The sequence below is a fragment of the Bos indicus genome, chromosome 5, assembly GCF_029378745.1.
Source record: "Bos indicus isolate NIAB-ARS_2022 breed Sahiwal x Tharparkar chromosome 5, NIAB-ARS_B.indTharparkar_mat_pri_1.0, whole genome shotgun sequence".
In the NCBI taxonomy this organism is placed as follows: Eukaryota; Metazoa; Chordata; class Mammalia; order Artiodactyla; family Bovidae; genus Bos; species Bos indicus.
The window spans coordinates 33,170,761-33,193,881 of record NC_091764.1 but is presented as its reverse complement, the minus strand read 5'-3'; the positions used below and the strand labels follow the sequence as shown (position 1 = coordinate 33,193,881).

The 23,121-nt window shown below is 41.8% G+C and overlaps 1 protein-coding gene and 1 long non-coding RNA gene across 20 annotated transcripts in view; one reads left to right on the top strand and one right to left on the bottom strand.

The window, feature by feature from the left end:
- The window catches only part of PCED1B (PC-esterase domain containing 1B), a 208,748-nt gene that overhangs the window by 65,910 nt on the left and 119,717 nt on the right, over positions 1-23,121 (top strand). The window lies entirely within an intron of this gene.
- LOC139183106 (uncharacterized) overlaps positions 22,374-23,121 on the bottom strand; it is a 43,160-nt gene continuing 42,412 nt past the window's right edge. Inside the window, exon 3 of the long non-coding RNA XR_011566588.1 lies at positions 22,374-22,807. This is a non-coding gene — a long non-coding RNA (uncharacterized lncRNA). The remainder of the gene's footprint in view (positions 22,808-23,121) is intronic.

The following is a 23,121-nucleotide window of genomic DNA, read 5'->3' as shown; positions in this document are numbered from 1 at the left end:
GAGACAACACAGAAATCTGTGTGCTACTCTGGTTATGGGGTCAGGGAAGGGCTTTCTGAGGAAAGCTAAGTAAGCCAGGAAAGTAAGTCCAGGAAAGAGAAACTCAGCAGAGGAAACTGCAGATGCAAAGACAGAAGTGTATTTGGCATGTTCAAGAAGTGCTAAGGAGGAGGGTGTACTTGAAGTACAGTAAACAAGGAAGAGAGAGTTGGAAATTAGGTCGGGGGTAGCCAGTGGCCAGACTGCATTTGTGAAGAGTGCGGGAGAGGTGCTTGGTGTGAGAGGGAAGGTGTGTGTGGTGTGGTGCATGTGTGAAGTCTTGTGTTTGTGTGATGTGTGTGTGTGTGTTGTGTATGTATGCATGTGGTGTGGTGTGTGTGTGGTGTGTCATATATGCAGGTGTGTTTGGTGTGATGGGAATGTACATAAGGGGACCTGTCTGTGCATGGTAGTACATACGTGTATTAAAATTACTATCCTTATTGCAACAAAACCTAGTCAAAATTCATCCAGCCAGGATGTTTGAAAACCTCAGCCTGAAAAGGAAAGAAACCTTCTTTTTCTGATTGTTTCCTTCTGACAAGCTCCCAGGATTAAAAGACCACCTTGCTATGTTACTGCATGCTGTCTCTGTTGTCTTAGTTGCTAAGTCATGTCTGACTTTTGCGACCCTGTGGACTGTAGTCCACCAGGCTCCTCTGTCCATGAGATTTCCCAGGCAAGAATACTGAAGTGGGTTGCCATTTCCTTCTCCAGGCAATCTTTCCAACCCAGGGATTGAACCCGCATCTCTTATGTCTCCTGCATTGGCAGACAGGTTCTTTATCACTAGTCACCTGGAAAGCCCATTTTAATAAGGAATTTTACTTATTGAACAATCCAAGTTTTCAATAGTTCATTGATGTTTTCTGAAAAAGAACACTTTTGCTTCTGCTACATCAGCATAATCATTGAAATTTAATGCTTGACAACATTTTCAACACATAATGCAGCAAAGCACAGATTCCAAAACAAATCAGTAATACATTTTAAATAAGTAGAGAGTTTTAAAATCTATTTGCTTTTAATTCTGGTTAACATGTGGGTTTGAAAGCTGAAGGATTCTTAACCTTCTGTAGACTCTTATGCCCCTGGCATTTTGGGCTGCCAAGAAATTTGTACTATAGTGTCAGGAACGACAAAATATGTTGTCACTTTCAACTCTGTTTTATGCATTAATATCTATACCCAAACCTCTTTCCTCATTTAGTCAGTGAAATGCAGTGATATCTAGTCTCCATCTAGGCCCACATAGAAAACACAACCAAGATTGAAACATTGAAAATGTTTCACAATTGAGACTTCAGTTATGTCAGAAGACAGTGGAAAATGCTTCACATATTTGACAGATGATATAACAGATTTTTTTCCCCTTGTCATGATTGTGGCAGTTGTATGCAAAAAGAAAAATCTGTCCAAAATACCCTGGATAAACAGGAAAAGGGAGCGAAGGCAGTAAGTCCCCCTTCTCCTATAATGTTGTTGACTGGTGTGTCCCTAATTGAGCCAAAATTTTCCATATGTTTACTTGCTAAGTATCATTACCCAGAACAAAACACAGCTTTCTTAAGTGAGACTGGTGTGTTTCCTAAAGTGACCTTGATCTAGGGGTGATTTCGAAGACATTCTCAGTACTTTCAGATGACAGACTCCACATCTCTAAGGGGTTTCATATTTAAAGAGACTGGATTGAATTCGCTGGAGGTACTTGAAAGGATGGAATTTCACTGTAAAGTGGTTGATCACTTGAGCTCTGCAATCAGAAGACTGTTTTCAGTTCCTGTTTGCTCTTTACCCGTTGTAGAGCCTTGGAAAGGTTGTTTAATATCCTCCTCACAAAGTTTCTCACAAATACAACATGAGGCTGATGTGGGGATTAAATGAGTCACTGTATGAAAATGTCTGGCACAAATTCAGCCTTCAGCGTTAGCTATTAAGATTCCACTTTTGTGTCAAGTATGAAAAGTATATAGAACACCTAACAATTAAAAATCCATACAGTTGTCACATGCATTATCTGATGGGTTCCACACAACAGCCCACTGTAATAGAGCAGATATTGTCTGGTTTGGCAAAAGAGGGCCTATTAGAGAAGATCTGTGCCTCCCCCAAGGCCACCCGCCACCACCATGTCATGGAACCAGGATGTGAATTCAGGTCTGCTGTGTCCCAGTGCTCTTTCCAGTAAACCAGTTAACCCAGTATAATACTGAAATGAGATGTGACTCTGAAAAGAATATAAGAGATTCCAAAAGAAATTCTTAAATTTTGGGGTAGCAGGAGTTTGGGGGATCCTGCAAGACCACCCTCAGGTTCAATGATTCACCAGAACAGGAGTCTCCAACCTCTGGACCACAGACCAGAAGCAGTCCGTGGCCTCTTAGGAATCAAACCCCACAGCAGGAAGTGAGCAGTAGGCAAGTGAGTGAAGGTTACTGTATTTACAGCTGCCGTATTTATAGCTGCTCCCCATCTAGGTTGTATGCTCCTTATGAGAAGCTAATGCCTGATGACTTGAGGCAGAGCTGAGGCGATGATGCTAGCAGTGGGGAGTGGTGGCAAATACAGATCCTCATTAATGGAAAGGTTTGCACAGAGACCATAATAAATCAATTGCTTTCAGACTCATATCAGAACGCCATTGGTGAGTGGCAAATGACAATTAAGCTGCATCAAGTGGAAGGTTTTGTGGTGGCAAATAAGTAGATTGGACATAAGCAACACACTTTGGGTGTCACTGTCTCCCATCACCCCTGGATGGGACTGTCTCAGTTCAGTTCAGTTCAATCGCTCAGTCGTGTCCGACTCTTCGCAACCCCATGAATCGCAGCACGCCAGGCCTCCCTGTCCATCACCAACTCCCGGAGTTCACTCAGACTCACGTCCATCGAGTCAGTGATGCCATCCAGCCATCTCATCCTCTGTTGTCCCCTTCTCCTCCTGCCCCCAATCCCTCCCAGCATCAGAGTCTTTTCCAATGAGTCAGCTCTTTGCATGAGGTGGCCAAAGTACTGGAGTTTCAGCTTTAGCATCATTCCCTCCAAAGAAATCCCAGGGCTGATCTCCTTCAGAATGGACTGGTTGGATCTCCTTGCAGTCCAAGGGACTCTCAAAAGTCTTCTCCAACACCACAGTTCAAAAGCATCAATTCTTCGGCACTTAGCCTTCTTCACAGTCCAACTCTCACATCCATACATGACCACAGGAAAAACCATAGCCTTGACTAGACGGACCTTTGTTGGCAAAGTAATGTCTCTGCTTTTGCATATGCTATCTAGGTTGGTCATAACTTTCCTTCCAAGTTGCAGGAAAGTCAGGGCTCCCACTGATTGTGCATTATAGTGAGTTGTAAATTATTTCATTGTATATCACAATGTAATAATAATAGAAATAAAGTGTACAATAAATGTAATGTGCTTGAATCATACTGAACCATCCCTCCTCTTCCACCCCCCGCCACCAGTCCGTGGAAGAATTGTCTTCCATGGAACTTGTCCCTGGTGCCAAAATGGTTGGGGACCACTGTTCTAGGATGACTCAGAAAAGCTGTTACACACATGGTACTGGTTTACTACAGTGAAAGGGTACATATTAAAATTACTAAAGGCTGAGGGCAAAGTCCGAGGAAAATTAGGCCCAGGCTTCCAGTGGTCCTCTCTCAGGGTTGTTAGACAGGCAGCCCTGAATTCTCCCAGCAACAATATGTGATAACACGCAAAGTACCATTGCCGACCAAGGGGCCCACCTGAGCCTTGGTGTCCAGGGTTGTTATTGGGGATCAGTCACATAGGCGTGGAGCACCTGAGTGGCTGACCTGAACCACCCAGGGTTCAGCTTCCACAGGTCACATTGATACCTCGTGGTTCAAGGCCACAGGTCAACAAAGCAGGCATTCTCCATAAATCACCCTGTTAACATAAACTATCTGACATGACTCAAAGTCTCAGTTATACAAAGATACTCTTATCAGCAAGGATATTCCAAGGGCTCTCAGGTTATCTCCCAAGGGCCAATTAAGGCCAATCCTTTCTTCAGAATGTGCAAGGTTTGAGCACACCAACGCTACTGAGCCAATTCTCCACTGCAAAGCTGAGGCACAGTATCTGGGCCTCCTGAAGATATTAGAGTACAGCCAGAGGCAACTCAGAGGCAGACTCAGCCCAAATGTGAACCAATGTCTAAATCTGGTCCATGCATCAGTCGTCTGAGCCAGTGGGTATTCCAGTGTTTGCAGTGGGTTATTGGAACCGGGAAGGTTCCAATCCTAGTGGTGTTGGGAGCTCTTGTCTTGACTCTGGGCCCTTTCTCACCTCTGGGAGCATTGCACCGCCCTCACTCTGGGAGACCTCCAGAGTGAAAGGTAGAGAGGCCTTAACAATCTACTCTGAAGTAAGGATTCTCTTGGTAGCATGTTCAAAATTTCATTATTAGAGTAAGAAATAGGTAGGACTTATGCAACAAAAAACTCAACATGACTGAAACAGCTAATGGTTTTATCATCTCATATAACAAGAGGTCCCAAGGGAGCACAGCCCCAGGGTTGTTCAGTTCGGCACCTTGACAACAATATCAAAAACCCAAGTTCTTTCTTCAACTCTTCCGTCCTGGGCCTGTTGCTTAGATTTCCTGATGGTTAAAAAATGGCTGCAGCGAGAATAAACGATAGTGGTTACCACTCTGTGTACAAGTGTGTGGTGTGGGGCGGAGGACAATATGGGGGTGGCCGAGTGGGCGGTACAAACAACCGGGGTGAGATAGGCTGAGGGACGTGTTGCACAACACAGGGACGATAACGAATATTTTGCAGCAACTGTAAGTGGAAAGTAACCTTTGTGCCGGTTGTTTAGTCACTAACTCATGTCTGACTCTTATGACCCCACGGACTGTAGCCCACCAGGCTCTGCTGTTCTGAGATTTCCCAGGCAACAACACTGGAGTGGGTTGCCATTTCTTTCTCCAGGGGATCTTCCCAACCCAGGGATCGAATCTGGGTCTCCTGCACTGCTGGTAGATTCTTTACTGACTGAGCTACCAAGAAACTGTATAAAAATTAAAAAAACACATTTTCAAGATAAAACAAAAGAAAAACTGGCTATAGCAGGGTCAGGCTTCATAGTGTCACATTCCATTGTTGTTGTTATTGTTGTTCAGTTGCTATCATGCAGACACAAAAATGGGACTTTTCCTTGTGTCTCTTAGAGAGTTAAGAAACCTTTCCCAGAAGCCTCCTTTATCAGCTTCCTCTAACCCACTGGCCAAAACTGCCTCTTCCTAATCACTGTTAAACAAAGAAAGCTTTTCCCCACTGGGTTAATATAATCAAACACAGGACTGAGAGTGGGAATAGCATTACCTAAATCCTATGGTTTCTTGGAAAACCATTCAAGGTCAAATTCAGGGCCGATAAGAAAATATTGAGTGAAAATGAAAGTCAAAGTGGTTCAGTCGTGTCCGACTCTTTGGGACCCCATAGACTGTAGCCTGCCAGGCTCGTCTTTCCATGGAATTCTCCAGGCAAGAATACTGGAGTGAGTAGCCATTCCCTTCTCCAGGGTGTTTTCCTGGCGCACAGCTCGAACCCCAGTTTTGATTGCAGGTAGATTCTTTACCATCTGAGCCACCAGGGAAACACTGAGTAGGGCATCGCTATTGGATAGGCAACCAGAGCTGTCTGCTGTAGCAAATTCCCAAGTAGAAAGCACAGCAGAGGCAACTGTCTGCAGCTTCTGAAATCCCCAGTCCATGGGGAACCCCAGGGGTCATTTGTGTTGCCTCAGTTTCCTGGAACTAATTGATTCCTAGGAGAAAAAAAAAAACAACAGTCCTGAGGAATTCCATGGCAGTCCAGTAGTCCACTGCAGGGGGCATGGGTTTGATCCCTGGTTGGGAAGCCAAGATACCACATGGCCTGGGCACAGCCAAAAAAAATTAAAAAGTCCTGAAGAGCTGTGTTTGTGCTCACATAAGCTCTTGTGCTCATGCTCAGTCACTAACTCATTTTCGACTCTTTGCAACCCCATGGACTATAGCCCGCCAGGCTCCTCTGTCCAAGGCATTTCCCAGGCAAGAATACTGGAGTGGGTTGCCATTTCCTCCTCCAAGGAATCTTCCAGACCCAGGGATCAAACCCACATGTCCTGCATTGGCAGATGGATTCTTTACCACTGAGCCACCAGGGAAGCCCCACGGAAGCTCTGTTTCCCCAGTTTTATCCAAGTGTTCTCCCTAAGAGAAAGCCCTCTACTTTGTTTCACAGATTTCTTCACCATTTATTCAGATATGCCTACCTCATTGGCCAGATTCTCCTGCAGCTGACTCAAGTTCCTTAAATCTCATACATTTCTCTGTTACCAGACAGACCACAGCGGTTTTCAACATCTGTTCCCCTTAAAAGTCTTTCCCTTATCCCACGAGATTTTACACAATTAGAGCTTTCTGTCCCCCTTTTCTCTTCCCCTGGCCCCTTTCATTTTCCACTGTCCACACACCTAAAGGTTTGGTAACATGCCATCAGGAAATGGAGTTTGCTTGAGAGTCTTCCCCCATGGAACTCAGTGGAAGAGTCCATGAATCTAACAATCCCTTTGGCTCTTCCTAGTCTTTTCAATTTACAGAAATAAATCTGCTTCCTCAAGTGGTGGGAACAACTTTCCAGCTATTATTTCTCAGTTTAGACCTCACTCAATTGCTTTCATAATTTGGTATTTTGTATCTGGCTTCCAAACACGCTACACCTAGAACTGACCATACATTTCACTTTTCTTAAGTGCTTGCCCTCCAGAGTGCTCCCCCTGAGCCATTGTGTGTCAACGCAGGAAGAGATGTTGACATCCTCACCTGCCATTAGCGCTTGGCTGCTTTTTCTTCGCACCTCTCTCTCTCTGTCAGGTTGCCTGAGAACTGGCACAATAGGAGCCTCATACTTTCTCCTATCTGTTATTATTTCCTTATTCTGCTACTCCCTAATAAATGATTGGGGATAACTGTTTTGTTATAAGCTGGCTTGCACAATAGTAGGTGGCCTATCTGTAGGAACAAAAATGCTTTAGGATCATTTTCTCAGACAGATACTTTAAAAGTTGATATTGGAGCCTGTCAGCCGAAAAGATTCCTCAGGAGCATGAAAAGAGGGGAAGGACATCATAATTCTACGGTGAGGACTTAACACTTTAACATTATGAGTTGCTTGTTTAAATAGCTTTTCTGTTTTTCTTTTTTCTGATTTTAAAATAATATATGTTTATTGCAGAGAATTTGGAGGGGAAAAAAAACATATTTCCTTTATATAAGGACAGGCAGCTATTAGCAGAGATGTGGAGGAGTATATTGAAGGCAAACATTCTAATGAATAAGACTGAATCACAGTCTGCACTGGCACGGTTACTGGAACATGATTGTGTGGCAGAAATACAGATTGTTAGTCCTTATGCTGGCAATTCATCATCAGCTGACACTCATCATTGACATCTAAAGTACTGAGGATATTTTCTTAAAGAAACACGAAGCAGGTTAATTCAACAAACATTCAGTACAAATATACAAAAATATATGTGTGTTTGTTAGTTTCTCAGTTATGACTCTTTGCAACCCTGTGGACGGTAGCTCACCAGGCTCCTATGTCCATGGGGATTCTCCAGGCATGAATGCTGGAGTAGGTAGTCATTCCCTTCTCCAGGGGATCTTCCCGACCCAGGGATCAAACCCAGGTCTCCTGCATTGCAGGCGGATTCTTTACTGTCTGAGCCACCAGGGAAGCCCTGCAAATATATATATATATATATACACACACACACACACACACACACACATATGCATATATATACAAAAGTTCCTACTAAGTTCCAAGTAATGTCCTAGTCAGGAAGTATGGCAGTGAACAGAAAAAAGCCCTTAAGGAACTCACGTTCTTATAACTGAGACGCAAAGAAATCGGTAGTTAAAGTGCCTTCAGGAGCCCAAAGGAAGTGAGGCCTCAGCCGTGTTGATGTCTGCAGGAGAGCACACGCAAGTGCAGTGAGGTGGGAGCAGATGGGGGTGTTGGCAAAACAGCAAGGAGGCCAGTGTGACTGGACAGGAGTGAGCAGATGTTTGGAAGGTAAGAAGATAAAGTCAGAGAGGCATCAGGAGGCCAGGTCATGTGCGGCTTATGTCAGGAAAGGCCTCCCAGTTTGACTTAGAGTAAGAGGGAATGTCCTTGAGGGTTTTGTGCAGATATGATCTCACTTTTTTAAAGAAATATAAAAGGTAAGAAATGTACAATTACAGATGAACAATAGAACCACAATAAAGGGAGTACAAAAGAAGAGTATTAACCTAAGTGATTTTGGAAGATAGTATTTTGACTATATACTGAATATTAGTAATCTGGGTTCTCCAGAGAAACAGAATCAATAGGAGATAGATATAGATAGATAGCTACCATGAAGTCTATCTATCTGTCCATCTTTTGTTATAAGGAATTGGCTCATGTGATTATGGAGGCTGAGAAGTCCAGGACCTGTAGTCCGCAAGTTGGAGACCCAGGAAAAACAATGGTATAGGTCCAGTCTGAGTGCAAGGGTCCAAGAACCAGGAGAGCCGATGCTGTAAGTTCTCGTCTGAGTCTCAGTCTAAAGGCAGGAGAAAACCAATGAGTCAGCTAAAAGATGGGCAGTGAGGAAGTATTCTTTCTCTCAGCTCTTTGTTCTGTTCAGGCCTTTAACAGATTTCATCTGGCCTCCACACTGGGGAGGGCAGTTTGCTTTGCTCAGTCTGCTAATTCAAATGTTAATCTCCTTCAGAAATACCCTCACAGACACACCTAGAAATCATATCTTCTTACCCCATGCATGGCCTAGTCAAATTGATACATAAAACTAGCCATCATATTCCAAAGGGTAAAAGCAAAAAGAACTATGCAGAAATATTTTATTTGAATTGATAAATTTGATTTTCACAGAAGTATGGATTAAGTAACTCTGAAATTACTTTATATGCATTATAAGATTGTGCAAATAAATGTCTAGATTATATTTCTCAGCTATTAAAAAGAATGCACTTGAATCAATTCTAATGAGGTGGATGAAACTGGAGCCTATTATACAGGGTGAAGTAAGTCAGAAAGGAAAACACCAGTATTAACGCATATATATGGAATTTAGAAAGATGGTAATGTTGACCCTATATTCGAGACAGCAAAAGAGACACAGATGTAAAGAACAGACTTTTGGACTCTGTGGGAGAAGGTGAGGGTGGGATAATTTGAGAGAATAGCATTGAAACATGTATATTACCATATGTGAAATAGTTGACCAGTCCAAGTTCAATGCATGAAACAGGGCACTCAAACCCGGTGCACTGGGACAACCCTGATGGATGGGGTGGGGAGGGAGGCGAGAGGGGGGTTCAGGATGGGGGACACATGTACATCTGTGGCTGATTCATGTCAGTGTATGGGAAAAACCACTACAATATTGTAAAGTAATTAGCCTGCAATTAAATAAATGAATTTTTTTTTAATGTCTAGATTAAGGATAATGGGAATGGGTTATCTTAATTAAGGGGGGAGAGAGAGAGAGAGTATGTGTGTGTGTGTGTGTGTGTGTGTTAGTCACTCAGTCATGTCTGACTCTTTGTGACCCCATGGACTATAGCCCTCCAGACTCCTCTTGTCCAAAGGAGTTTTCCAGGCAAAAATATTGGAATGGGTTGCCATTCCCTTCTCCAGAGGATCTTCCCGACCCAAGGGGAAAGAAGTTAGAAATAAGGAAAGGGAGACGGCTATAAGGAAACTTGCCATGTACTAGAATCAGGGATACCAATGAGAATCATGGTTCTAGATTAGATAGATAGATGGATAGATAAGTAGGTGCGTGTGTGTGTGTGTGTGTGTGTGTGTGTGTATTGTTTTTGTTCAGTCACTAAGTTGTGTCTGACTTTTTGTGACCCCCATGGACTGCAGGATGCCAGGCTTCTCTCCTACACCATCTCTGAGAGTTTGCTCAAACTCATGTCCATTGAGTTGGTGATGCCATCGAACAGTTATTTCATCCTCTACTGCCCGCTTCTCCTGCTCTCAATCTTTCCCGTCATCAGGGTCTTTTCTAATGAGTCAGCTCTTCTCATCAGGTGGCCAAAGTACTGGAATTTCAGCTTCAGTCCTTCCAATGAATATTCATGGTTGATTTCCTTTAGAATTGATTGGATTAATCTCCTTGCTGTCCAAGGGACTCTGAAGAGTCTTCTCCAACACCATAGTTTGAAAGCATCAATTCTTTGGCACTCAGCCTTCTTTATGGTCCAACTCTCCCATCCATACATAACTAATGGGAAAACCATAGCTTTGACTATACGGACCTTTGTCCATATATCCTAGTTCTGTTTGCTGAAAGGGCCCGGGAGTGATGACACCCAGTAATAATGAGCACACCTGACACCCGCAAGATTTTTATTTCTAACCATCATTCTCTAATAAAAGGAGCCAAGGATCCTCGGAAAAATGGTCAATTCCAGGGCTGGAGGGAAGAAATAAAGGATGAGCCTGGACTATCTGTGGTCTCAGAAATTATGGCAGTGCTTTAAAAAAATGATGGGAGCATGTCAAAAGACCATAGGAGCCAATTTGAAGGAGCTGCCAAGGGCCAAATGTAGAACAAATTGAGCAATAAGATAAAATACATATATCTGAGTATGCACTAATATAAATAAATTGCTCAGTTATTCTTTGTAGTAGAATTCCAATTAATAAATGCTGGGAAAAATGGAAATAGAAAATCACTCTTTGGTAAACAGCTAAGTAAACAGTAACAACTGTTGCAGGATAGCAACGTTGATAGATGCAAAATTAGTGGGCAAAGTTATAATGAGAAATAAGATGTTTGCATAGTCTCAAAGTATCTTCCTACAAGATATTAATACTTATTAGTTACATGGGAAAATCATAATCTTATGGTGGAGAAATCGTAACCAAAGGATCGAAGTGAACATCATCAATTATGAGGCATCTTGACATCATAAACCTCCTTATATGCTGCTGCTGCTGCTGCGGCGGCTAAGTCGCTTCAGTCATGTCTGACTCTGTGCGACCCTGTAGACGGCAGCCCACCAGGCTCTCCCATCCCTTGGATTCTCCAGGCAAGAACACTGGAGTGGGTTGCATTTCCTTCTCCAATGCATGAAAGTGAAAAGTGAAAGTGAAGTCGCTCAGTCGTGTCCAACTCTTAGGGACTCCATGGACTGCAGCCCACCAGGCTCCTCTGTCCATGGGATTTTCCAGGCAAGAGTACTGGAGTGGGGTGCCAAGAAGGTGTATTATCACTTCTATAGTCTTCTTGACAAAAATGAGTAATCTCTATAATCATAAAAAAAAAAAAAAAACATTAAACCAACTCAAACTGAAGAACTCTTAAATATAACAAGGTCATGGAAATTTTCTTTTTTAACTGAAGAATTGTATCAGATTGGAGAAGACTAAGGAAACATTAAAACTACTTGCAAACTGAGATCCTGAATTGAAGTTTGGACCTGAAAGAGGACAATTGGAGATATTGGAAAAAGGTCTGAAAATTGGTTAACTGTGCAGTGTGTGCTCCAGATCCACAGGTTCCATATCTGTGGATTCTACCAACTGTGGATGAAAATATTTGAGGAAAAAATTACAGAAAATCCCCAAAAGGAAAACCTAAATTTTCTGTGTGCTAGCAATGATTTATATAACAGTTATACTGCATTAGGTATAAGAAGGATGTGCTTAAGCTCTATGCAAAAACTATGCCATTTTCTGTAAGTGACTTGAGCATCTACAGATTTTGGTATCCCAGGGGAGTCCTGGAACCAACCTCTACAGTTACTAAGAGAGGACTACTGTATCAATGTTACCTTCTCAAATAACATTAGACTGCCAATTAATAAGAGTTATAAAGAAAATGATTATTACATAGAGGACTATAACCAAATGTACTAATTCTAGGAAAAGGAGAAAATGCTTAGAATTTAGAAATTGAAATTAAAGTTGAATTACATTCTTTAAAACCATACAAAATGTCCTCTGCATATATTTTATAGATAACATGATGCATGTGTGCATGCTCAGTTGCTTCAGTCATGTCCAACTCTTTGTGACTTCGTGGACTTGAGCCCACCAGGCACCTCTGTCCATGAGATTTTCCAGGCGGAGATACTGGAGTGGGTTTCCATGCCCTCCTCCAAGGGATCCTGCCAACCCAGGGATCGAACCTTCGTCTCCTACATCTTCTGCATTGCAGGCGGATTCTTTACATCTAAGCCACTGGGGAAGCCCCAGATAACTTGATACATAAATTCAAAATGATTGGAGTTCCAGTCATCTCAAATCTGATAACTGGTCATCTACTAATTCAAGTCCTTTAAGTATAACACAAGGACCAGGCTTGACTGCTATAGCAGTCTAGCTATAGCCAAAAGAAAGAGAAAGCCATCTGTGCTGAAGGAGGAAAAAGGACAACTCTTCATAGCTGAACTTTGAAACTTTGTATTGCCTTTAGACTAAGATTTTTCCAACTTCTTTTAAGCATCCAACTTTATTCTTCCCACTGAATTACATAATAGAAATGTCTCTGAATAAAAAAGAAAAAGAACTATTCATTGTTTCCTTTGTCCTATTTCCTTCTCCATGAATTGACCTTTCATTCAAGTTCATTCCCATGAAAAGACTTAGCCTGTACTGCTCCAGACCAGAGCTGGACCACGTGAACTTCCTAGGCAGGCTGTAATCTGCACCTCTTCACATGGATCTTCTTTCAGTATATGTTTCATTTGTTCTAATATACTGTTCACTATGTTTGTTTAGTGGAGTGGGAACGACTCTGTTTATTCCACTATGTGGCATTGCTGTGTTGTTGCTGGGAGACAGTTCTCCAGGGTCTCTCCCATTTCTACACCTCTTGTGAGCCAGGCATTGACTGCTCTTTGTTCCAAACCATCTGACACACATAGACTGCACGGATCATCAACTAGCATCCATGAAACAGTGGCAGGCTAACTCTCTAGCTCTCAAGGAAGGTGAAACCTCATGCCCTTGGTAGTTCTTGATAGAGGTAGGACTTGCAGGCATGGGCTGTTAGGACTGGTGCTCCATCCCACAGCTGCACTATGTAATTTGCCCATGAGCACCACCCAAACACACATTTCAAACAAGTTTAGCACCTGTAAGGGGTTTTTGTTTTTGAACTATTTATCCTAGAAGTCAGTGTCTGTTTTAGTGGGCACAGAACCAACTTGTGTTTCAGCCACCGTGTAGAGTTGCTCTCAAGCACCTGAATTAGCAGGTCTCCTAGTTCTGATTTATGCCAGTGATATTTTAGCACCCTTGCAGATTGGTTTTCCAGGCAAGTACCTCCTAACCCATTTCACACTCTGGTTCTGTTACCTATAAGAATATGTATGTGTATGTGTGCATCTCCTTTTCCGAAACAGGTGACACCAGCTACTCTAAGGTCCCACCCACCTACATTCCCTTAGAATGCTGTTTTGGAGGGTTCTAGAAGCCTTCAGGCAGAACTCCATATTATGGGACAGAGGGATCTTTGCATATGTGTGTGTGTACATGAACATTCTACTTCCTCCCCCAACAGTAAGCCTTGCTGCTATGATCAACGTGTTTCTACAAGCCTGGAAAATTACATTCATCACACTCTTGCCTGGTTTCATTTTAAAAAGAGCTTTGAAAATCTCACACTAAGTCTTTTTCTGTTTAGTTTTAGCAGCAGCGTGTGTGGTGGGGAGAACAGTTGAGGAGATACCAAAAGGTGCTGCAGGTGGTATGGATCACATAGGAGACTGTGTAGATGGATGGTTCTGATGTGTCTTCTATGAGGAACAGATGTGTTGCCAGGTTGCAACAGCTCAGAAAGATGAGATGGGTCCTTGCCATGAATCTTATCTTCTCTGTCAGAGATTTATTGAATAGGAGTAGGGGTTGGCTTCTTCTTTTATCTGTTGGCCTTGAACCAAAGTCAAATGCTCCATATGCTGAAAGGGACTCTACCTAATCATCTAATCTCAGACGTCTGCAACAGTAAGATGCTCCACTGTTTTGTGATCTTCTAAGAAAGAAAAAGTATTGCCAATTATAAGACACATCCCAATTTCAGAAATATTAAAACACGAGAAGCAGCATAGCTAAGAATTTATGAACTATGATACATGAATTGGGGGTTGCAAACTTTTTGCCTAAGCTATTTCAGTGCTTTATTATCTAACATATTGTTTGAGTTTGTGACTCTAAATGCATAATAATAGCTACCAATTGTAGAAGATATATTTGTGTATTCATAAGCCCCAGATCTTTTAACTCTATTTTCTGCCTCTATTGCATAGAAGAGGTAGAAAACCCATTCACAAAGCAGAAAACTGAGCCCCTGGAGGTTAGGTAAGGTTTGAAGGGGAGGATGCTAGAAGGAGTGGGAGCGATGATTTGCACCCAGCTATGTCTCCTTTCCAGCTGAGAAGCCCACAGTTACTCTAAGGAGTTGCCTCTTGGAAGCTGCCTAAGTTGAGAGTAGCTTTCAGAATGGTACCAAATCTAAATATTTGTGGATTGTTTTAGAAACAAGTTCCCACCCATCACACAGCTGTCACACAGCAATAATGGGGAGATTGGGCTCCTCTCTTTCAGCAAAAGTTACCAGGGAAAGGAAGGGTGAGGGGGTGGCTGTTCACCTCCACAGAAATCATTACAGACATAATGGGGCTAATGCTTTGCGAAGCTACAAAATGCAGTGTCATTGTTTATCCTCTGTCAAGTCTTCATTCTTAGGAGGGAGAAAGCCCTTTCGGAACTCTCTGCCTTCATAAGGTTTTTGGCCTTTTCAAAGGCTTAAAATGTTAAGGGCTTTGAATTCTTAAAGCATATGCATAAAGCATTTCCAGTACATTATTTAAAAATATACCTTTCTCTCTCTTGCTTTCTTTTCTTTCCCATTTCTTTTTTTTTTTTTTGGTTGTGATTTGAAGAAGTCTTCACCATAGCCAAGAACAGAATTTTAACTGATGGCAAAAATATAAAGTCTTGAGATAATGTTTTATCACTGTTTATTATTGTATCTAAAGAAGAGGCCTTGAAAAGTGTTGGCTGCCGCTAGGTTACCATGGCAGTAATCAGTCAAACAAGCATGGGAGTTTTAAAGCCTGCTTAACCCTTTTTCTTACCCATTAGTGCAAACTTAAAGAAAGATTCCATTTTGTACAGTAGTGTGGGATTAGGCAAGAATGTCCCTTTGTTCTGGGGTCCCAGCCTTGCTCACTGGATCCTCACACCCCCTTGCACCCTTGCTCCAACCGTAAGGAGCCATGTGCATTTCCTGAGTGTGCCCTGTTCTCTCTGCTCTCTGAGTACAAGTACATGTGGCTTCTTCTGCCTGGAGCCAACTTTTGCTCCCATCTATAGGCCCCAACTCCTTTAAACATTCTACTCCATGAAAATGACACCTCCTCCAGGAAGCCTTCCGCATCCTTTTCTCCACTATCAGTTAAAAACATGTCCTAAGTGTTCCAGTAACACTCTGAATTTACCTCCATCCTAGCTTGCATTTTATTTCTTCATTCTTCTCCAGTAGCATATTAGGCACCTACCAACCTGGGGAGTTCATCTTTCAGTGTCCTATCTTTTTGCCTTTTCATATTGTCCATGGGGCTCTCAAGGCAAGAATACTGAAGTGGTTTGCCATTCCCTTCTCCAGTGAACCATATTTTGTCAGAACTCTCCACCATGACCCGTCCGTCTTAGGTGGCCCTACAAGGTATGGCTCATAGTTTCCTTGAGTTAGACAAAGCTGTGGTCCATGTGATCAGTTTGACTAGTTTTCTGTTACTGTGGTTTTCATTCTGTCTGTCTTCTGATGGAAAAGGATAAGAGGCTTATGGATGCTTCCTGATGGGAGAGACTGACTGTGGGGGAAACTTATAAACAATAATTAGTTTACAAGATGGTGGAGTAGAAGGACGTGTACTCATCTTCTCCTGCAAGAACTCCAAAATTACAGTCATCGACAGGAGAATGTTGGATCCCACCAAAAAAGATACCCCATGTCCGAGGGCAAAGGAGAAGCCCCAGCAAGACTGTAGGAGGGGCAAAATTGCATTTAGAATCAAACCCCATACCCACCAGAGACGCTTGGAGGGCTCAAACAAAACCTTGTGCGCACCAGGAGGCCCCACAGAGACTGAGCCAGACCTGCCTGAGTGTTTGAGCTGGGAAGGATTGAAGGCAGGAGGAGAAGGGGACGACAGAGGATGAGATGGTTGGCTGGCGTCACTGACTCGATGGACATGAGTTTGAGCGGGCTCCGGGAGTTGGTGATGGACAGGGAAGCCTGGCGTGCTACAGTCCACAGGGTTGCAAAGAGTCAGACACAACTGAGTGACTGAACTGAACTGAACTAGCTTGTATTTCCTTTATTACAGTTGTTTGAGGCAGGCTTGCTGAAGAGTGTCTAGAACTGGTCTGCCTGGGTTTGAAGCTCTCCTGTATTACTGACTAGCTGTGATCGTGGGCAAGTCACTTGACCTCTCTAAGCTTCAACTTCTCCTTATGAGAAGAAAAATATTTACTTCAAAGAATCATCATGGAGATTTTAATGAAATAATCTAAGTGAAATACCTAGCACCAATGAATATTCAGTAAACGTTAGAGTGAAAATTTTTCTTCTCGTAAAGTCTAAGTTCACTGAGGGCAGGGACCGTGTCTTTTATCTTCTTAAGGACCTAACAAACAGCATATAGCAGCATAACATCAGGCACATAGCAGAACTTTCCTACAAGTCTATAACCGTATGGTCAAGGAATGGGTTTCTGTACATAAATGAATTTTACATATAGCTAAAGCCTACCCCTGAACACACACATAGAAAATTTCTTCTTGTTTCTAATTAGTAAATGAATTCATATCTATTGGTGAAAATGTAGAAACCAGAATTATAAAGAAGGAATAAAAGCCATCTATGAGCCTACCATCCACTGTTAATACATTAATCTATATCCTTTCACGTGCACACGCATCCTTTTAATGCATATGCATACATTTATATTATGTAGAAATATTCCAATTTTATTTTTTACAAATCTTTGTTGATGAGTATATCTCTATTTCATAGTGTTAATGCTGCAGTAAACATCCCATGTCATACATTTTTGCAAGCATCTTGCATGGTAGTTAAAACTTTTGAAAGTTGCTTTTAAACATTATAAAGATTTTTAAAACAAAACGATTTGCACAACCCAAGAGTTTATGTTGCTGTCGTTCAGTCACTAAGTCCTGTCCGACTCTTTACAACCCTGTAGACTGTAGCACACCAAGCTCCACTGTCCTCCACTATCTCCCAGAGTTTGCTCAGATTCATGTCCATGCAGTTGGTGATGCTGTCTAACCATTTCATTCCCTGTTGCCCACTCCTCCTTCTGCCCTCAATCTTTCCTAGCATCAGGGTCTTTTCCAGTGAGTTGGCTCTTCACATCAGGTGGGCAAACTATTGGAGCTTCAGCTTCAGAACAGTCCTTCTGATGAATATTCAGGGTCGATTTCCTTTAGGATTGACTGGTTTGATAGCCTTGCAGGTCGAGGAACTCTCAAGTGTCTTCTTTAGCACCACAATTCAAAAGCATCAATTCTTCAGTGCCTAGCCTTCTTTATGGTCCAACTCTCACAGCCTTGCAAGACTACTGGAAAAACCATAGCTTTGACCATATGGACCTTTGTTGGCACAGTGATGTTTCTGCTTTTTAATACGCTGTCTAGGTTGGCCATAGCTTTCCTTCCAAGGAGCAAGCATCTTTTAACTTCATAGCTGCAGTCACCATCTGCAGTGATTTTGGAGCCCAAGAAAATAAAATCTGCCACTGTTTCCATTTTTTCCCCCATCTATTTGCCATGACGTGATGGGACCAGATGCAATGATCTTCACCTTTTTAATGTTGAGTTTCAAGGCAGCTTTTTCACTCTCCTCTTTGACCCTCTCAAGAAGCCCTTTAGTTCCTCTTCACTTTCTGCAGCTAGGGTGATATCATCTGCATGTCTGAGGTTGTTGATACTTCCCTGGAAATCTTGATTCCAGCTTATGTCCAACATTTCGTATGATATACTCTGCATTTAAGTTAAATAAGCAGGGGGACAATATACAGCCTTGTCACACTCCTTTCCCAATTTTGAACCACTCAGTTGTTCCATGTCTGGTTCTAATTTTTGCTTCTTGACCCACATACAGGTTTTTCAGGAGACAGATGAAGTGGTCTGGTACTCCCATCTCTTTTGAAATATTCTAGTTTGGTGTGATCCACACATTCAAAGGCTTTAGCCTAGTCAATGAAGCAGAAGTAGACATTTTTCTGAAACTCCCTTGCTTTCTCCACGATCCATCAAGTGTTGACAATTCGACATTTGGTTCCTCTGCCTCTTCAAAACCCAGCTTGTACATCTGTAAGTTCTTGGTTCACATCCTGTTGAACCATAACTTGAAAGATTTTGAGCATAACCTTGCTAGCATATAAAATGAGTGCAATTGTACAGTGGTTTAAACATTCTTTGGCATTGCCCTTTGGGATTGGGATAAAAACTTACTTTTTCCAGTCTGTGATCACTGCTGAGTTTTCCAAATTTGCTGGCATATTGAGTGCAGCACTTTAACAGCATCATCTTTTAGGATTTTAAAGCGCTCAGCTGGGATTCTGTCACCTCCACTAGCTTTGTTCTTAGTAATGCTTCTTGAGACCCTGTTGACTTCACCCACCAGGATGTCTGGCTCTAGGTGAGTGACCACACCATTGTGGTTATCCAGGTCATTAAGTTATCCAGGTCTTGTATAGTTCTTCTGTGTTTTCTTGCCACCTCTTCTTAATCTCTTCTACTTCTGCTAGATCCTTACTGTTTCTGTCCTTTATTGTGCCCGTCCTTGCATGAAATGTTCCCTTGATATCCCCAGTTTTCTTGAAGAGATCTCTAGTCTTTCCCATTCTGTTGTTTTCCTCTATTTCTTTACATTGTTCATTTAAGAAGTCCTTCTTATCCCTCCTTGCTAATCTCTGGAACTCTGCATTCCATTGGGTAAATCTTCCTCTTTCTCCATCAACTTTTGTTTCTCTTCTTTTCTCAGCTATTTGTAAAGTCTGCTCAGACAACCACTTGCCTTCTTGTATTTCTTTTCCTTTGGGATGGTTTTGGTCACTACCTCCTGTACAGTGTTAAAACCTCCGTCCATAGTTCTTCAGACACTCTGTCCACCAGATCTAATCCCTTAAATCTATTCATCGCTTCCACTGTATAATCATAAGGGATTTGATTTAGGTCATACCTGAATGGCCTGGTGGTTTTCCCTACTTTCTTCAATTTAAGCTTGAATTTTGCAATAAGGTGCTAATGATCCAAGCCACAGTCAACTCCAAGTCGTATTTTTGCTGGCTGTATAGAGCTTCTCCACCTTTAGCTGCAAAGAAGATAATCAATCTGATTTTGGTATTGAACATCAAATGATGTCCATATATAGAGTCATCTCTTGGGTTGTTGGGAATGGGTGTTTGCAATGACCATATTCTCTTGCATGTTCTCTTGGCAAAACTCTGTTAGCCTTTTCTGTGCTTCATTTTGTACTCCAGGGCCAAACTTGTCTATTATTCTGGGTATCCCTTGACTACCTATTTTTTCATTCCGATCACCTATGATGAAAAAGACATGAATTTTGGGGTGTTAATTCTTGAAGGTGTTGTAGGTCTTCATAGAACCAGTCCACTTCAGCTTCTTCAGCATCAGTGGTTTGGGCATAGAGTTGGATTACTGTGATGTTGAATGGTTTGCCTTGGAAATAAACCGAGATCTTTCTGTCATTTTTCAAGACTGTACCTAAGTATTGTATTTCTGACTCTTCTGTTATTTATGAGGGCTACTCTATTTCTTCTAAGGGATTCTTGCCCACAGTAGTAGATATAAGGGTCATCGGAATTAAATTAGCCCCTTCCTCTCCATTTTAGTTCACTGATTCCTTAGATGTTGATGTTCAATCTTGCCATCTCCTGCTTGATGAGGTCCAATTTACCTTGATTCATGGACCTAACATTCCAGGTTCCTATGAAATATTGTTCTTTACAGCATCAGACTTTACTTTCACCACCAGATACATCCACAATTGAGGTTCTTTTCTGCTTTGACCCAGCTGCTTTATTCATACTGGAGCTGTTCATAATTGCCCTCTACTCTTCTCCATAGCATATTGGACACCTTCTGACCTGGGGCCCTCATCTTCCGGCATCATATCTTTTTGCCTTTTCATACTGTTCACAGGGTTCTCTAGGCAAGAATATTGGAGTGTGTGGCCATTTTCTTCTCTGGTGCACCATGTTTTATCAGAACTCTTCACTATGACCCTTCTGTCTTGGGTGGCCCTGCACAGCATGGCTCATAGCTTCATGGAGTTATACAAGCCCTGTCACCACAACAAGGCTGTGATCCATGAAGGGGCAACAATTTATAAGCCTACCGGTTTTACTGTGCCCCTAGCAGCAGTGGGCTTGATCCTAAGAAAACAGCTTTGCTACTTTGATAGATAGAAAAATGGCATCTCATTTTTCCCCTGCCTCTGTAAACCCATCACATAACTCCTCATTTAAACCTTGGGAAGATTCCGTTTGGTGATTCTGAGCAGCAAGTACCGCAACCTCTGAATCTCCATGCAGTTCCCCAGGGCTCCTGAGCTCTGCGTACTTGGAGCTCTTTCTTCTTACACTGAAGGGCTCCACGTGTTTGTGTTTGGGCTTCCTCATACATCAGCCCTTTGATTTTAGTTTCTTCCTACACTGTCACCCACCATATGTGACTTCTTGCTTCATCCAACAGGACATCAACTCTTCTCATTCTCTGTTTTGATTCATTGTGTTTAACAAGCATTTATTGTATACCCCGTGTCAAGGTTTGGGGAAAAGTTTTAAATGAACGAGAAATACAAACATTAATTGGACATAGTAAGTACCTACCCTACTAGAGAAACTAGAGATATAACCAGTTATACAAAGGAAGCAACTGGGGGACAGAGGCAGAAGTCCTGATATAGGACTCAGAATAAAAATAGGCTCCAAAGAGGGACCTGTGTGCTGTATGCTTAGTTGCTCAGTCATGTCCAACTCTTTGCAAACCCATGGACTGTAGCCCTCCAGGGTCCTTTGTCCATGGAATTCTCCAGGCAAGAATACTGGAGTGGGTAGCCATTCCCTTCTCCAGGGGATCTTCCTGACCCAGGGATCAAACCCAGTTCTCCTGCATTGTAGGCAGATTCTTTACTGTCTGAGCCCCCAGGGAAACCCCAAAGAGGGACCTCCTATTTCTTAAAGCTTGATGACTCTAAAATTCTATCCCAGGAAATTAACATTGTATATAGCCCTTCTAATTTGCGGCATAGAAACCAGAAAAAATTGTCTAAGTCCTAGTCTGTGCTAAATGAGATTAAGTAAACTTTGATTTGGGGCTCGGGGTGGTTCTTCTGTGATAAGGGCTTTAAACCTGCCAGCTCTGACTCCAAGAGCTTCAGTTGGCTCTTTACAGGGCACTCTGGCTTCTTTCTCCTGTCTCAGCTCTGTTTCTTCGAGGGAAGATTTGGTGCCAGGAATATCCAATTAAATTCAGTGCTTCTGTGCAACAGTGAGAAAGGATGATATTAATAATATGGCTTCTTTGCAACTGAACAAACAGAGGTGCTTCTTCTTTATCATTTCTTTGAAACAGATGCTTGTTCAGGGTGATTGAACAGTTTGAAATGTAAGTATCACTCAGTATCTTAAATACTTTATTTCCATGAACTTTGAAAACTCCATTTAACATACATGTCCTGAACGCCTGCTGTGTTCTAGGCACTGGGTATTTTGCTACAGGTTTGCAAATTCCTACCCAGAACCGCTTTATTCAGTTTTCTCCCAGATCTACTGCCGTCATCTAAGTCCAAATGTGATCTGTAGTAAGATGAGGCTTTTTTTTTTTTTCTCCTGTTGAACCTTTAGCATATAGTGCAGAACCAACCTCATCAGGGGAATATGTGATTTAGTGAAATATTTATTCCTTTTCGTATAACATATTCTCCCATCTAATACTTCTTGTTACTGCAAAGATAAGACAGTTTTACAACCAGTAATGAATGAATGATGGGCAATTTTTCTAGAATTGTTTTTCATTTTTGTTAGCTTTATGGAGGTTTTCACATTTTCATATATATGTGTAAAAATGTGTGTGTATATATGTATATAGTGTATATGTGTGTGTGTACCAGAAAAACATTCTGAGAAATAATTTGGCACATATTCTTTTTATTTTATTTTTTATTTATTTTTTTCAAACTTTGAACTTTTTATTTTGAATTGGGGTATAGCCGGTTAACAATGTTACGGTAGTTCCAAGTGAACAGTGAAAGGACTCAGCCTTACATAAACATGTATCCATTCTTCCCCAAACCCCCCCTCGCATCCAGCCTGTTGGCATATATTCTAACAGCTTCAGAGAGAACATAGATCATTTATTGTCAGTTGTTTGAATATTTTTTCTACAATGAAAGGAATCATAAAAATTTCCATTCTATATTTACTTGTTCAAGTGCCTGTTTATAGGCTTTTATGACTAATTCCTTGATGTTGTTAAAGTTGGTGGGTAAAAGTAGACTATTTGAGTTATACACCCACAATACGTTGCTTCTCCACTTAAAAGACTGATTCAGATGGCTGACTCAGGGCTATCCTTTGGAGATGCTTATGAACATATTATCCTGTTAGTTAGGAATGTTTTCAGAGGCTGCTGGGGCAAAATGTGCAATTAGTCCTTTACTCAGTTACATAGTTCATATGCAGTATTCATTTGACTTTATATTAGTAAATGAAATTATAAATTTAGTGACAAAAAGAAATCATATGGTAATAGCTGTATATATTAAGATCATTATTATGGCATGATTTCTTCAGATTATATCTGAAAACTGTTCTTTACTCTCATCACAAATGATTTTGTCTACCCCGCCCCCCCCACATACACACACGCACTAACATCTTAAACAAACACTAACATGCCTTCTAACAGCTCAAGGCCGTGTCCCTGGAATGACATAGTCC